Genomic DNA, 12,905 nt, shown 5'->3' with positions numbered 1-12,905 from the left:
GTAGGGGAAAGGATTTAGGGTTAGCTGAAGACATTTGATAGCAATCAAGGCAAGGTGTTGTGGTTATAGATGGCAGGGTAGGGTAGGGGGCAAGGGGTAACCCTATTATAAGACCCAGATATAGAAACAGGATTTTAACTTCTAGGATGCTTGAAAGGGAGGGCAGGACACTAAGCTTTGGGAAAAAGGAGTACTAGAAAGTAAGAGAGGGATCATCCTTTGAATAAAGGCAGAGTTGTTACCTGAGAAAATAGGCAGAATCCTATAGTTAATTCAGCCATGGAAAGGGCTCACTTGAACCAGAGATTTTCCTGATGCTCAGGCTCCTTCTATTTCTGCTAAGTGCCTGATTGGCTTCAGCCTAAGTCAGGCCTGAAATTCTCTGTCTAGAACCCCTTCTCTTTTTCATTTCTGTCCAACTAACGAAATTATATTTCAAATTTTTCCACTTCTTTGGAGCCTTTATTGACCCACTTCTCATCAACTTTCCCTGATTGAATTGATTACTCCTTCTTTGTTTCATCACTGAATATACTTTTGTATAGATTCCTTCACAGTTTTTTCTTATTCTTTATACAGGTTCTGGTGATTTATTAATACACAAAGAGTAATAAGAAGCAGAGAGTTAGTTGGATTATCTTAATGACTAGAGACATAAAGCTATGATAGCTTGATGGATTAATCTCCATACCTGAGATAGACTTGAAGATCAAACAGTTTTTAATCATCCAGGAAGAACTGGGGAAAAATAAGTATATCCAGAAGCAGAGGAATTTTGGTTTAATGCTGGCAACCTGAAATCACCCATCACTGGGTTTGATCCCTGAGATGCAAAATCAAGTGCTTCAAAAATCAGCCACTATTCTGGCAAATCATTCTTCTATTTCTTTTTAAATACTATTTATTAGCCCCATTTGAGATTTTTGGTGTTAAACGTGATGAAGTGCAGCTGGGTGCAGTTGAAAGCACTGAGTTTATTTAGACTAGAGAAGAATTCAATAGACCTCAGAACTGCCTTGAAATATCACGGCCTCACTCCTTTGACAGTAGATTTGACAAGAGGTATGATTAGGACTGTTTGGAAGAATTTAAAGAACAAGGGATTTTTATCTTATCACAAATGTAGCAGATGAGTTATAAAAATTTAATTATGTAGAACCACCTATAGAGATATAGTGTCTTGTTCATGCTTAAACAAATGAAAGTATTTTCCCCTTTTATTCTCCCCAAATAGTCAGAACTTTCTTTGAAATCCAGATTTTTCTTACTCTCCAGGAAAAATTAACAAGTCAAAGCCCTGGGGAGTAAACAGGGTCAATTACCCATGAGGGGATCCAGATTGTGCTCAAAGGATTGACTTAGAGACACTGTTGGATCTTGGACTATTGGAAAAAAAGAGGCGCTGACATATTTTCTACTGGGATTGGTTTCTGGAGCCCCTGTGAATGCATCAACTCTAGGATGGTAAGACCTCAGGGCTTGTGGCTGGTGAGAGGCAGTGAAGGACTTGGTGCTAAGAGTTTGGGTCTCAGGGAGAATCTGCCATGGGCAGTTGAGCTGCTGACCCACAGTGAATTGTGTGACTGGATCTTCTTCACATAGAGCCATGGCCCTAGCAGAGGATAGAGGAGGAATAGTAGTAGCATGGCTGAGAGATCATGTTTTATTTTAACTTCAAAATAAATTGTGTGTGTGTGTGTGTGTGTGTCTGTGTGTTTTCCCATGGAATGACTGATAAGGACTTTCCTGCCAATATTAGGGAATTTGTTTTAACTTGATTTTCCTGACTTTAGAAATATGACATTATTTATGCCCCCAATATTCAAAAATAGTTCATACTTATTGCAAATGGAATTTTAAGACAATTTTATCAGTCCAAAATTGTATTGGGTGCCTGGGATATTACTAAATTTCCTGTTGTTAAATCTTTCAGGGACATTTTAAAGATAAAAATCCTATATCTGTTGGGAGGTTAAAACATTTTCTTACTCATGTTTGTATGTCTAGTGTCTAGGAAAGTTCTAGGTACATAACAAACATGGTATATATATATATGTTGAAAAATGGATGAATAGATAGATGCATTAAAGTGACCCCAGTATGGATATTAGATGAATATATGGATGAACTAAGCAGTTATTAGAATATAAAATAGAATGTAATTTATATGGAACTCTGTCAAGCACGTTATATATTTCTAGGGAAGATTTAAAGAAATCAGTGCTTAAACCTATTCATTTCACTTGCAATAACCATTCTTAATTGATGTTACAAAACTTAATCTAATTGTGAGTGCACCCTCAGATAGGAGCCTGCTTAGTTAGAACTCAGTTGGAACATGGAGCTCCTCTACTTTTGCCCCTCATCTAGCACTAAGTTGCTGACTATTTTTCTTTCTTGTCCATTTCCCACCACACCATTATCATCTGGATTAAGTGGTTCTGTGTCTCACTCAGATATATGCAGGCTTTTCCTCCCCAGGGAGGACTACCATGCTAGATAGAACATGAGGTAGAAACATTTCCTCATTTTGTTTTTTATGTGCCCTTTCAAAAAATGGAAGCAAAGGCCCAAGTATACTAAAAAGAGGAATATTTTTCACTGTTCCATCAGAGATAATATTCAGGGATGGTTGATCATGCCATTAGTGCATGTTCCTTGTCTGCCTTCATATTTCTAGCCATTCTGTCTACTGACAGAAGTGTAGTTCGTCTTTCTCTATGCTCTTGCAGCATAATTGCTTTAAGGGGTAATTTATTTAGATTGAGCAAGGTATAGAATAAAAAACACTGGTCTGGAAATTCTGACTGGAGTTATGTAACTTGTCCTTCAATTTTTACCAGATAGATCATTCTTTCTTATTCTGTCTTAAACAATCTATGATGTCACCACACATTTGACACATTGTGTTTCTAATTTTAGACAAACAATTTTTGTTTTTTAAAGATTTTATTTATTTGACAGACAGAGATCACAAGTAGGCAGAGAGGCAGGCAGAGAGAGAGGAGGAAGCAGGCTCCCTGCCGAGCAGAGAGCCCGATGTGGGGCTCGATCCCAGGACCCTGAGATCATGACCTGAGCCGAAGGCAGCGGCTTAATCCACTGAGCCACCCAGGTGCCCCAGACAAACAATTTTAAAACAAACTTGGGCATAATATATTTTGAACTAGAAAATAGTTTTTCAACACCTAAGGAATTTTTTTTTTTTACTGTATATATTTAGATCTTGAAAATCTGGTTCAAATTTGTATATAGTGGACATTTTACATTGTAGCATTACAATATTATTTCCTTTTTTCTAAATTTCATCGTTTCCTGTTTTAAGTGAATAGCTCTATTTTAGAAAATATTTTGTTTTAACGTAAGTGTGTTTTAACATATGTCACCTTTTGCATTTCTCTGAATAATACCAGAAAATGACATTTGCTCCTGAAGTTATTAATTTTTTTTTTTTTTTTTTTTTTTTTTTTTTACAATTGGAGTCTGGGCTGGTAAATATAAGGTGTGTAAGGTCATATATACTAATGCCTATAGCTAAAGAAGAAGATAGCCATGGGGATATTTTTTTACAAAACACTTTAGAAAAATTCATCTTCTTACCCTATTCTGAAATTACTCCAGCAATGTTCTTGAAATTTAGTCACTCAAGTTTGACTGAACATATTCGGTGAAAAAAGTTCACTGTGTCTTAAGACTCCATTTTCATTTTAGAATACTCTGTGAGAAAATTTTCCTTTTTCTTACACTGAGTTGAAAACTGCCTCTCTTGAACTTCGGTACTTTGTTTTTAATTCTCAAATTTGGAGTTTTCCAGAATAAATTTAATCTCAATTTCTGTATGACAGTCTTTCAACAATTGTAAGGGTTTTAGTTCTTCCTCTTCCTTTCTTTTTCAAGACTAAATATATCTGGTTTCTTACCATTTTTGTCATCCTCTGGAGGCACTTCAGTTTGTCCATATCTTTTACATATTTTAAAAATTTAATTTAATGTTTTAATTTTTTAAAGGTTTATTTGAGAGAAAGAGAGAGAAAGAAAGAGAGAGAGAGAGAGGGAGAGACACCAAGTGAATGTGAGCTGGTGGAGAGACAGAGGGAGAGAGAGAATCTCCAGCAGATTCCCTGCTGAGTGTGTACCCAGACATTGGGCTCCATCTCACGACCCTGAGATCATGACGTGAGCTGAAATCAAGAGTTGGATGCTTAACTGAGTCAGCCACCCAGGCACCCCTCTTTTAACTTTTAATTATGAAATAATGGCAGATTCACAGGAAGTTGCAAGGAAATGTGTAGGAAGGTCTTGTGCACCCTTTACCCATCATCACCCAATTTTAACATCTTGTGTGACTGTAGTACAGTTGAAAACCCAGGACATTGACATTGGTACAAACCATAGAATTTATTCAGATGTTCCTTATTACATGTACATGTATGTGTTTGTGTAGCTTTATGCAATTTTATTACATATGTAACTTTGTGTGATTGCCACCACAATTAAGATACTTAATCTTTTTTAAGAATTAAACTTATAGGGACACCTGGGTAGCTCAGTGGGTTAAAGCCTCTGCCTTCGGCTCAGGTCATGATCCCAGAGTTCTGGGATCGAGCCCCGCATCAGGCTCTCTGCTCAGCAGGGAGGCTGCTTCCCCCTCTCTCTCTGCCTGCCTCTCTGCCTGCTTGTGATCTCTGTCTGTCAAATAAATAAATAAAATCTTCTTAAAAAAAATCACAAGTCTGACCCCAGTCTTTTTTATTAAAAAAAAAAAAGAATTAAACTTATAATTTTAAGATAAATGTACATGAATTCATTTGCAGTTGTAAGAAATACTACAAAGATAACCCTTTTACTATTTACCTACATTACTCCAACAGCAACAGCAATCATACTACATCACCATACTGTTATTGATAGTCAAAATGCAGAACATCTTCATTTCTTTTTTTTTTTTAAGATTTTATTTATTTGAGAGAAATAGTGAGAGAGAGAGAGAGAGAGAGAGAGAGCAAGCTTGGGTGGAGGGAGGGTGAACAGAGGGAGAGAGAGAAGCAGACTCCCTTGCCCAGCAGGGAGCCTGGTACGGGGCTGGATCCCAGGATCCTGGGACCACAATTTGAGCCATCCAGGTGCCCCCAGAACATTTTCATTAACACCAGATGTTTCATGGAATTAAAAAAAAAAAGATTTTAGCTATTTATTTGACAGAGATACAGAAAGAAAGGAAAAAGAAAGGAAACAGAGATACAGAAAGAAAGGAGTGGGAGAGGAAGAAGCAGGCTTCCCGCTGAGCAGGGAGCCCAATGTGGTGCTCAATCCCAGATGCTGAGGTCATGACCAGAGCTGAAGGTGGATGCTTAATGACTGGGCCACCCAGGCATCCTTCATGGGATCTTTTAGAACCTGTCACCCTCCTGTACCCAATTCCATCCCAGAAACATAACAATCACTACTCTATTCTCCATTTCTATGATTTTGTCATTTTCAGAATATTATAGAAATGGTATCTTCTGCCATCTTTTTTTCACTAGGCATAATTCTCTGGGGATTCACCCAGTTTGTTGTATCAACTTCATTCTTTTTTATTCCTAAGTGGTATTACACATATAAGAGTTTAGCTAAGCTTCTACATGATATTGCCGCATCGGCATCCATTTTGTTTGGCCAGTAGGCTTGAAGAGGCCTTAAACTGACTTTATCCCTTCATGCAAACACATATCCTAGATAGGAGCCTGCAGAGTCACTACTGTGTATTAAGTCCTGATGTTCCCCAGTGGCCCTTATAATATTCTCCCTTGCTTCCCAGGGCTTTTCCTTTGTGCATCCTTTATATCAGACCCCTGAGAAGCTTACCAAAACCTTGCTTTTCTTGGGTTGAATTGACCAATCCTATCTTAGCCCAGAAACCCCAAAGCACTACCTACAGACCCTAACAAAACCATGTTCCCTAGATCCTGACCTGCTGTCTACTTGGCACCTGGCCTTGACTTTTTATGTGGCTTCTCAAGGTGTGCGGTGTACTTAACCCCGAGGACTTATGAGTAATAAACTTCTCTATTTCAGTTTTCCTTCTGGTCCCTTATGGAAACTGGGCTTGCCCTCAAACACCCCAAGAGCTCTACTTAACAAACGTTAATTTAGGTCACCCGGATGGCTCAGTTGGCCAGGCATCCCACTCTTGGTTTTGGCTCAAGTCGTCATCTCATGGGTTGTGAGATTGAGCCCTGCATCTGGCTCCATGCTTGGCAGGTAGTCCACTTGGGGATTCTCTCTTTCTGCCCCAGCTCCTGCTCTTTCTCTCAAATGATTAAATAAATCTTGAAAAAAGATATTAATTTAACAACTTGCAATGAATCTACCACAGTTTGTTCAGGCATCCAACCATTAAAAGACATCTGAGAAGGGGTGTCTGGGTGGCTCAGTTGGTCAAGTCTCTGCCTTTGGCTCAGGTCATGATCTCCGGGCCCTGGGATCCAGCCTCCATTGGATCCCTTGCTCAGTGGGGAGTCTGCTCTCCCTTTGCCCTTTCCCTCCCACCCCTCACTCATACTTGCATGCTCTCTCTCTCTCTTAAATAAATAAAATCTAAAAAGTAAAAAAAAAAAAAAATTAAGAAAAACAAATTAAAAAATAAAAGACATCTGGGAATTTCTACATTGTTACTCTTATGAATAAAATGCTATGGATATTTATACATAGGTTTTTGTGTGAACATGTTTTTATCTCTCTGGGATTTATTTTTTATACTCAAGAGTATAGCTGCTGAGTTATACGGTAGTTGCATTTAAAAAAAAAAAGATTTTATTTATTTATTTGGGTGGGGGAGAGAAGAGAGCACAGAGAGAGAGAGAGAGAAGCAGACTCCCCACTGATCAGGGAGCCTGACACAGGGATCCCAGGTCCCTGGGATCATGATCTGAGCTGAAGGCAGACGCTTAACTGACTGAGCCACTCAGGCACCCCTGCATGTTTGATATAATAAGAAATTTCTAAACTTTTCCAGAACGGCTATATCATTTTACATTCCCATCAAAAACATATGAGTAATCCAGACTGTCTGCATCATAACCAATACTTGTTTTATCATTATTTTTCCTTTTGTTGTTATAATAGGTAGATATATTTTCTTTTGGTTTTAATTTGTACTTCAAAAAAGGCTAATGGTGTTGAACAGCTAGCTTTTCCTTTTCTAATGTGCCATCTGCATATCTAAATAAAATTGTAAAATTTCTAGAAGAAAGCAAGAGAAAGTCTTCAGAATCTTGGGGTAGACAAGTTCATACACTTAACTTCAAAAGCATGACCTGTAAAAAGACAAATTGATGAATTAGACCTCATGAAAACTAAAAACTCTTACAATGTTAAAGACTTTGGTAAGAGGATGTTAAGATACTTACTTTTAAGCTTTTGTTGGCATCATCATCACAAGATGCCTGTGCTCTCCCTTTATAGCCACACTTGCCTCCTTCCTCCATCATTAACCCCTGGGATAATCTATTATCCCATCTAATCCAATATAAACTAATGTAATCTAATATCCATCTCTACAATTTTGTTATTTTACAGCTGTTCTAAAAGTGTCCATATCTTTTAAAAACTGACAAGAAATTAAGAACTGTCTCTTAATCATGACAATGTGTAGGCAGTTCTTATAAATATTTGATTTACATGACCTTATATGAATAGCCTGGATCGCTGGTTCCTCAGGAGGCAGTGTTGTTCTCAGGTTCAGAAAAGGTTCTAGGAAAAGAGTCTAAAAGACTCTTTTAGGCCCATTCCTGCATCAGAGCTGACTCTCTTTCTAGACTAAAACTTTGGTTTTCAATACTTAAAAAGCAAAACAAAACAAAACAAACAAAACAAACACAAACCAACAAAGCAGAAATTTCAGGACCCTAAAGACAAAGAGATGTATCGATCTCTGCTTGTGAAATCTTTAAAAATTTCATGTCTGACCCACTCTGACTTCCTATCCTTTTGGGATGCAGACAGAGCTCTATTTACCAGAGCTAAGTGGTGTCTGCTCCCACAGTGTTCAGGGTATTCTGTAACCTTGTCTGGGAGCTGACAGCATTCAAGGGCTGATGTCAAATTAGAACTTTACAAATTAGGAAGATAAGCAGCAATGAACAGAAAGCTGGCAAAATTTTGGACAAAGGTTTCTCCTATGAACTTTGTAATCATTGAATATTGATGTTTTTGCTGACTAAGACAGCCTTAACATTCCCCTGAGTTTGGCTGAACTTCAGGCAGGTTTCTTCCCGACTACAGGTGTCTGACTTCCGTTTTCTTAGAGCATTTTCTTGAGAAAACCTGCAATTGTAAATTCTTTCTTTTTTCTTTGAGATGCAAATCTACAATCCAAGGAATGTCTTTCTTAAGGAACTGGGAACCATCCCTTTGAGATGGAGTCATCCAGGAAGATAGTGCCTATTCTCCCAGTCTCTACAGAAGGGCAGGGGCCTAACTTTGAAAAGCGCCAATTAGTGAGCAAGGATGACTTAATCAGATTGGCCCACCCTCCTCCAGAGCTTCCTCTAGGATTTTTCTACTTGCTTAACCACAGTGCTTCCAGACTCTCGACTCTCCAATCTTTTGTTTCAGCACAGGTGAGTTCAGTCTCTCTCCTCTACTGTAGTAGGCTGGATAAAATCTTGCCTGTTTAATTCCATTTGTATCATTTTTTTTTTTGACCTTGCAATCAAATATTTCTTTTTGAGAACATTGCATAATCTTTTGGCAGGATTAATTTAACAGCCCAAATCTGTTATTTCTATTTTTTTTTTTCTTCCAAAGAAGAACATTTTAAATGTATGGTGATATCAGAAGGCTTCAGGTTCATAAAGGGGGATTTGACCAATGGACTCCCAGAACATAAATTTAGGGAGAAGAGATGCAGACAATTGCTCTCTCCTATGCAGATAAAATTAATACATTCACTGGTAGAGGGACTCTTGGTGCTTTTCACCTCTGAGTGGGGTTGACATGGGTTCTTGGCATGCCCTATTGGAACCAGGCTTGATTTTCCTGTTGAAATGCTTTATGAATAGAGCTGGTTTTGGTCTTAGATGAATTAAGATTGGGATTAAGACAGGATTTGGTATATATAGCACACTTGGGGACTCAGATCTACTAGAGGCTTCTTTGAGGACCCAGGGCCACTGGGAGGGAATGTATATTGAAGAAGAGCATAGTCTATTTTTGAATTTGCCTTCTTCCCTTTGATGGGGCCTCCTTCATTCATCTGATCATTTCTAGTTATATTCTGCATTCCTGCCCTAGTCCAAGCTACCATCATCTCTGTGTGGACTTGATTGGCCTCCTAAATAATCTCTATGTTTCTCCCTTGTGCCCTAGCACTTTTTTTCCCCCTCTTGACATCCACGGTGATCTTTTGGAAATGTACTTTGAAAATGTCACTCTTCCACTCACTGTTCTGTGATTATTTCTCAACATGTTCCAAATAAAATCCAAAGTAATCTTGCAAGGCCTTACTGACCAGGCCATTCTTGGATATCATTTCCTACTCTCGTCCTGTTCCTCATGCCTCTTTAGCTGCTGGACCTTCTTGCATTTCCTTGAGACTTCTAAACTCAGCCCTGTTAAGAGCCTTTGCACTGCTGTTCCCTCTGATTGGAATGCTTCTCCCCAGGTATTCATTTTGCTTATATCCATACTTTAAGTCTTGCTCATTTGTCACGTTCTCAGAAAGACTGTCTCTTAAAGTGCACCCGATTAAGGATAATTTTCTTAATGTTTTTGTTTTTTTTAAATCTTTTCTGTTTTTTTTTTAATCTTTCCTAGCACTTTTCCATATCTGAAGTTATGAAGTACGTATGTGTTTATTATCTCTTTTCCCCAGTAGTCTATACACATGTCTTGTCATTGTATCTGAAATACCTAGAATGGTGCCTGGCATTTAGCAGCAGGCATTGCAGTCATATCCATGTATTAAACAAATGAGTGATTTTAGACTTATGGCTGATATACAAAAATAGAGACAAATTGTGTACATCAGTATGTCTGATGTACAGGTAGATCAGTATGTCTGATCTCAACATGCTAGGTAGATCACAACATGTTGCAGTGGTTTATGTGTGATAGATGCACTAAATTTGATACATAACATTTTATGGGAAAATAACATTTGAGTTCCAAATAAGTGGCTTACATATGGCTTTTGGAGCCCAATATATTTAAGTTGGCCATAGCTTGGCCTTCCATAAATGTAGCCCAAGATTCCAATAGTGCATTTCATAATAATAAATGTTGTTACTAAGATTATGCTGTTTCTAGAGAAATGTTATCTTTTCTGGTAGTCATGGAACTCAATAGGTGAGCAGGGTAGGAGGTTCTTGACATCAATATTAGTCAAAGTTTTCAGGTAATTTTTTCATTTGGAGTAGGACCCTAGCCATCCTTTAAGGATGTGAGGGGGAGGCGTGAATTTCTCTGCCTCCCTAGAAAAATAATTGGCAAGAGACAGGATGAGTGTAAGACATAGGAAATTAACAATGTTCCGTTTCACCTGAGAAAGCATGCTCAGTCGGAACAGAAGCAGAAAACCCCAGGATGATAACTGGAATTGGGTGAAGGCTACAATGTGGTGGGTTTGCAGAGGCCCAGGATTTACATAGACATTTCTGATGTTAAAAGTATGGCAACTAGGGGCACCTGGGTGGCTCAGTGGGTTAAGCCTCTGCCTTTGGCTCAGGTCATGATCTCAGGGTCTTGGGATCGAGTCCCACAGCAGGCTCTCTGCTTGGCAGGGAGCCTGCTTCCTCCTCTCTCTCTCTCTGCCTGCCTCTCTGCCTACTTGTGACACCTCTGTGTCAAATAAATAAATAAAATATTTAAAATGTATTGCAACTATAATTATGAATCCCATCTCCATGTAACCCTAATATCTAGTCTTGCTCTGGTCAGCGATAGTGCAGGATTTGCAGAAGGGGTGTGTAGGAAGGAACTGAGCATTGACTGCGTGGACACTACTACTGCATTACAGCTTCTGGCAAGGCTGTGAAGTGGGTGCTTCTATTATCTCCATTTCATAGAGGACGTGGCTGAGGCTTACAATGGATATGCAGCACAAGAACACTGTGCTGGAATACTAATCTAGGGCTGTCTGACTCAGAAGTCAATCCTGTTTTCTGTGACATTCTGTGATTATAGCTGCATACCACTAGGGAATAAGGAATCGATGGCGTGGACTCTGAGGGCAGCATTTCAGAAAGTTGTCAATATTCTTGTATTTTTCTCGAAAGCTTTTAAAGGCATTGTTAGGGATTTAGGGCCAGATTGGAAGGAATTACAAGACGAGAATAAAGTACACATTCGTTCTTAGGTCTTACAGTTCCTATCTAACTTTTTTTTTTTTTTGGTCAGCATTTATCCCTCTACAAGCGCATACACACTAAAAAGAACAATTGAAATTACCAGTTCCTATGACTAGCCAAATACAAGAGTTCACAGCCAGTCACAGAGCATCATCTCTGCTCTGCTGGTGTTTGAAAGTTCCTAGCAGTTTGATATATTTTTTATTTGTTTTATTAAATAATGGATAGCTTTTGGGATGAATCCAACACAGAAAAATGGGAGCAAGAAAATGGGTAAACAAGTGTTACATGTAAATACTATGATAATTAAAAAAAATTATCTGCAATCCTCAAACCACAGACTAATTTGGAGCAACTGTTTCTGAGACCAGAGGTCTGTAGGTCCTTATGGAAATTGGAGTGAGGAAATTCTGCTTTGGGGCACAAGAGCATATTGGGAGTAGCTTCTGCTGCCTTCTTATTTCTATAAGAAACCTGATTTGAGACTTCTGGTTTCAGGTATGGAGACCTCAGACTCCGAACTTTGCCCTGCTCCTAAAGTCTTGGATTATTTGCTTTGTTCAAGTCATGTAAGCTTAAAAATAACCTGTTTATAGAGACAGTTGCCTTTCTCCCTGCAATAAGACTTTACCTGGGTATATGTCACATCCAGACTTCTGGTGCCTTATAGCAATAGCCTTACTCAGGAACTCCCACATACGCTTTCCGTGAAGCTATTCAAGAGCATCCTGGTGATGAAAAATGGGGGAGCAATGTCCATAGTGGCCAGAAGTGACCAGAAAAGCATAGGTGCTTAAATAAGTATTTGATTAATTGATAAGCAGCAACAATTTTCTGAGTTCTCTTTGTAGTTCTACCTGATTTATTAAAGAGAACATTTAATGAAGGTACACATGCAAATATATGGTTGTCATTAGATAAAAATCATTTGTAGATACATTTTGATAAGGGTTGCAGATCTTGAAAGTGTTTGGTTTTGTATTTGTAATTGGCATGTGTTTTTAAATTATTACACAAGAATATTTCCATGAATTCTGATTTGCAAATGATTTAATACAACCATATAACAAATACATCATTTACAACGAGTGCTACAAATAGAGTGGTGACAGGTCAGTAAGGTTGCCTGGGAGCTCTGTAGTCAGCTTGGTTGTTAAGTCTTCAGATGGACTGAAACAGCCAGTACTGACCTGTGCTTGTACACCTTTTATTTATTTATTTATTTATTTATTTATTTATTTTTTCATTTAGCCAGGGCTAAATGAGGAAATAGGCAAAGATGATGATGTTTCCATTGTGCTGTCTAATCTCTCCCTATTGCTTTCTTCCCTTATCAAAACTTGCTTTCATGATACTAAGAGAACTCAAAATTTAAGTGATCATCCCAAGAGTCTTAGTGATCAAAGTGATAAGCAATAAAGGAGCTCTAATGGTGAGAGTCTGTACTCTCAGGAGGGAAGAAGATCTTTTTCCTTCCCTTCTTCAATGTGCTGTTCTGTATTCCTAAAATCAACTCAGTCATTTGGTGATTAGTAAGCCATTAATGTGCCCCAAATCATTAAACTAATTTCATCT

This window comes from Martes martes (genome assembly GCF_963455335.1).
Source record: "Martes martes genome assembly, chromosome: 3".
NCBI classification, from domain to species: Eukaryota; Metazoa; Chordata; class Mammalia; order Carnivora; family Mustelidae; genus Martes; species Martes martes.
The sequence above is the reverse complement of the archived record's forward strand: the minus strand, read 5'-3'. Positions refer to the sequence as shown.